Genomic DNA, 5,410 nt, shown 5'->3' with positions numbered 1-5,410 from the left:
CATATGAATTTATAAGCGTAACATGCCAAAAGTCAATATTTGAACAGGAAATTATTATTATTAAAAGAAAATAAAAATGACATAAATTAAAACACATATATACAGCGTAGTTGTGATTGTGGCTCACATCTTCCTCTGATTTTACGTTCAGTAACGGCTTCAACGCCTTCTATGAGTCGAGGATATGCTTCCCATCCAATTTTCTTATAAATTGGCAAACAGGGTCTTTTAACGTCAGATTCCCGAGACGAAATTGTATATATATATTTACTTATCTAAACAGATATGCGTTACTACAGTAGGATCTTTATAAGGCTGATTCCACTGTCCATATTGATATTCCTCATGTTGAAATTGCCACCATAGTTTAAGAAGTTCGTTTTGCACGTACCCACTAGAATGCGTATCAAGAACCTCTAGAAAATTATCCAAAGACTCTTTACTCAGACCATTCTTAAACATACTTAAAATTTGCGGAAAAAATAAAAATTTTCTTAAATAAGTAATCATCTTTCAAAATGCATTACAAATGAAATGTTTGACAAAATATTTGGAATTTAACGAGCTTGCAAAAATGCTTGTTTTAAACAACATGAAATAATTCGTTAAAATTGGAGTAAAATTTTTTATCATGCATAAATAAAATCCTTGAAAACTAGGCGGTCCTCGGGTTAGTCCACCGCACAGCCCGAGCCAGATCACTGATCCCCGCCCCTCGTCTTCTCATACTCGTCCTCACCTGCATCGATCAAGTCTAGTGAGTCAAAATACTCAACATGTATAAACTACAAATAGCAAGTAACGTATAATAAAACCACATGCATTTTAAGTATCTCAAACATAACTTAAACTTTGAACATACTTACATAAACATAGACGTGCCATTAATTCATAAGCATTTTCGTAAACGTACTTGCATCATACATACTTACATGCATATCATCATCATTTTGTGTAGAGATATGTTTCAAAGCAAGTGACCCATACATATTGCGTCTGATCAGACTAAACCACGGTACTGGGATGGCAAGGATGTCCACTACAACATACATAAGATCCCCGGTCATACTTTACTAGGTGGATTGGTCCATGGTAATACTTTACCGCTTTCCAATCCTGATCAAAACCCGGTCATACTTTAACGGGGTGGAGAGGTCCCCAGACACGTTCTCCGGCTTCCAACCCGTTCATATGTGGTCACAAGACATTTGGCATACCTCAAAAACATAAAATATTTTCTTTTGCACGTCGAACATGCTTCCATAGCGTTGAGGGATTCGTTGGGCCTCGCTTGGGCTGTCGCTGCACATACTAACACGTTTTCAAACAACTCAAATTTCATAACTTAATCATATCAATCAAACTCACCACTGAAGTAATAAATAACTTATGAATTTCTAGACCACTAGGGACTTGACCAATTTAAACATCATACTAAACCATGACATTGAACCTCGAACGAAATCCTGATGTGAAGAATGGACATTTCCCAAGCAATGGAAAAACCCGAATCCCATTTAAACCGTGACTCAAAGATTCCCATTCAAGACTAGTAACAACTAGTCTAACCATCATCAAGCATGGACATAATGGCATATTAGTACCCAAAGGAGGCAATAGCAACTAAACTCGAAGCCCGAAGCTACCAGAACCAGCGCCTAGGCACTGAAGAGCAGCGCTGCAGCACTACACAGGCCCCTAGGCGCTACCCTGCAGTGCTGCGGCGCTCCTAGTGCAGCGCTGCGGCTCTAGCCCTACACGAATTCAACCCCAAAAAGCCATCTTCTACCCATTCCCTTCCTTATGCCTTCTAATGCAACCAAACCCATACCGACTCAAAACGAAACACCGAAAGACGACCGATCCCAACACATGACACAACCTACATAGCAATGACCACTCGGCGATTCCCAACGAAGCCGGCAACAAACAATTCTCAAGAACACATTTAAAAACGCCATAGTTTGATCAGTCTCACAAAAATGATCATAACTAACTCGTTTCTTGTCCAAAAATTACAAATTTACTATCAAAAAAAGGTATTAAAAAGTACTACATTTTATACGTTGAAAGTTTTTCCAGAAAAACGACCAAAAATTCACAGTACTCGAAATGACAGCAGACTCGTTTTTTAGATCTAAATTTTTGATCCAAAATTGTTTCAGACATTTTTGCTCAAACTATTTCATAACAAACATGAATTTTTACATACAATAAACATCAAAATATATACTATAACAAGATCGATGCAAAAACGAAAAAATATACATGTCTTTGATCTTTAAAACTCACGATACGACTGATAACGACACGAGGGAATGCGAGACTCGATCCGGGACGACTTGCGGCACGATTTTTGCTCAAAAAACCAACGTAAATCTTCAGGAATTATGCAAGGGAAGGATGGCTCCTGAAAACCTAAGAACCCTAGTTTTTTCTTTCAAAAAAAATGAAATGTGTGTGTGTGTGTGTGTGTTTGTGTGTTTGGGGGGTATTGTTTAATTCATTAATTAATTGACTAATTAGGGGATAATAGTGCTAAATTAAATAATTAGTAATAAAAATAATACTACTCTAAGATTAAATAAAATAATTGAGTACCAAATTTCAAGATTAAAATCTCCTAATTTTCAAATTGGTATTTGAAAAGCTTAAAATCTCAAAATCACTTAGTAAATTAAATTAGACTTTAAAATGCTTAAAATTTTATAAATCATTTAAAATACTAGTTTCATGACTTGAAATAAAATACCACATTTTCTCAAAATCGCCTAAATCGTCGACGGTCTTTTTTCTCGATCCCGCATCGAATATTAACCTGAAACATAAAACTCAAGAAAAAATTTTAACGTACATCACAATAAACATGTAACAATTTAAAATAATGTGAATCGTAAATTATGCATGGTTAAAAAAATCATTTTAAAAATTAAATAAATAATTTTAAACATTAAATAAATACAAGGGTTTACGTGTGCTGATTTTGGGCTCTACAGTTTACCCATGCAAGTTTCACAGATAAAGACACTGTATATATTATAGTACATAAATATGAGGTCGTACATGTGATGACGATCATGAAACACATATTTTAATTATTGTTTATTATAAACTGTGTTCCTAGTCAATTTAGATGCCCAAAAGAAGGATTAGGGAAACTCGAGCTCGAGACTAGCATATATGATGTTGTGTACCACGTTTCATTGGTAATGACATAATGATGTTAAAATATACAGATGGATACTTACTTCATGAGTTTACTAAATAACCTTTCTCAGATTTTCCAGGTGGTTATCGTTCATCAAGTGGATAAGTCAATGGTTATTGTTGTGCATCATTAGTCCTTATGATTCTTATGACCCAGGAAAACACTGAAGGTATACATGCTAGGGCTGCACTTTGCTTCGTTTACTGATGCCATGAGGTTGGTCATGTGGCGAAATTGAGTGTAGTTGCAACACATGTAGGAGCCATTGCATTATAGTTGATGATTTACCGCTCGCCTACAGGCGTGGATATCATGTTAGAGTACGTTCCCAGCAAGCCAACTTTAGTCTTAGGCTTGATTGACTCTTATGTTACAAACGATATTTAATTTAATAATTTTTATTATTTTATTAATTATGACATTTAATTTATCTGTATACCCATACAAGCTTCATGAATAAAAATCTTGAATATTCCATGAATAAATATCTTGAATATTCAATGGTACAATGGGGTCGTACATATGATGGCGATCATTAAACACGTTTAAAAGTTAACGTTTATTCTAAAGTTATTATTAGTCGATTTGACCTCTTAAAATAAAGATAGAGGTCGCTTGAGCTTGATACGAATATCTATGATGTTGTGTATCACGTTTTAATGGTAGGAACATGAAGATTTTCAATCATACAAGATGAGTGCTCATATGATGGGTATGAACAACCCTCCCTCGGATTTCGAAGAGGTTGTCATTTATCGAGTGGATAAATTTGTGCTAAGATTGTGAACTATTAGTGCTTATTATCCGAGAAAACATAGATGCTCTATATACTAATGTTGTACTTTGACGCATTTATCGGCTTTGCGAAGGTCATTAGAAGATGATATTGTGTGTAATAGTAAGAGATTCACCGCTCATGTACGAGTGTGGATATTCTATATCAACTGATGAGTTAATAGTGCAAGAAATTTCTGAACATAGTATGGGATGTGCTTTATGGTAAAATGGTTCCCTAGTTGTATATGTGATGTTACTATGATTACTCAAAGATTCATCACATTATTTTCAAATTAATATGCAACAACCGATATACCAATAATTTTAGATTTGATTGGGATATATGAGATGAATGGACTGTACTGTACGCTAACTATAACCAACTGCTTCTTGCAGACACTATTATTGATACATAAGAAATTATGGGATGATGGTATTAGGCGCTCTTACCATGATTTGTTGGGTTCAATCAGAAATGATTTATTGTATTCTTATACTCAACAGGATGATGCATAGAATGAGGCTAATTAGGACAAGCCCGAACTATAGGGAGCCACAAAAGTATTGGTTTATGTGTTCTTAGAGAGATAGTCAAATTAAAGTAATTGAATTTTGTGATTGAATTTTGATGGAGATCAAACATTTGACTTGTAAAAGAGTTTATAAGTTGATTCTATTTTTGGAGGTTTTGAGAGTTAGCATAACTGCTAAATTTGTAAGGATAATGCAATTGCCTGAATTTTGTGAAGGTGTTCCAAAATTGGCAGATTTTGACTATGACTAATTGAATTTGACCAAGTCGAATTTTGATTGGTTGAATTTTATAGAGTTGACTTTGACCAAGTGAAAATTTGTAAAGCCCGAAAAATCAGTGCACATAAACCGCATGCATGTAAATGATTTAAATTGCATATTTATTTTTCTTAATTGATTTTAAATACTTAAATGATATATTTTACATGATTAAATCTTTAAAATGCACAATTTAATGAAATTGAAGGATTTCATCCGAATATTCGATAATAGGCTGTGGAAAGCAGACCGGGGACGACCAAGACTGTAGAACCCGAAAATCAGATTACGTATAAACCATGCATAATTGCTATTATTAAAAAAAATGAATATATATATATATATATATGAAGTGTTTGATTCAATTTTTTTAATTTGTTAAGTCATGATTATTTAAAACGCGGATGTTTAGTTTTATCTTTTCAGGATAAATACGCGGGATAGGACTGGAGTTTGAAGATTTGAGATAAGATTAATAATAAGAAAATATTCCTAAATTTAATGGAAGCTAAGGAATAATTTATTTTAATGATAAAGAATGTTCTTAGGAATTAATAGATTAAATAGATTTAAGTTATTAAATAATTTTTTTAGGTCCAATATTTAATTAAAGCCTAAATTAAAATGTGTAAC

This window comes from Primulina huaijiensis, chromosome 3 (genome assembly GCF_012295235.1).
Source record: "Primulina huaijiensis isolate GDHJ02 chromosome 3, ASM1229523v2, whole genome shotgun sequence".
Lineage (NCBI taxonomy): Eukaryota > Viridiplantae > Streptophyta > Magnoliopsida > Lamiales > Gesneriaceae > Primulina > Primulina huaijiensis.
This window is presented reverse-complemented; position numbering follows the sequence as displayed.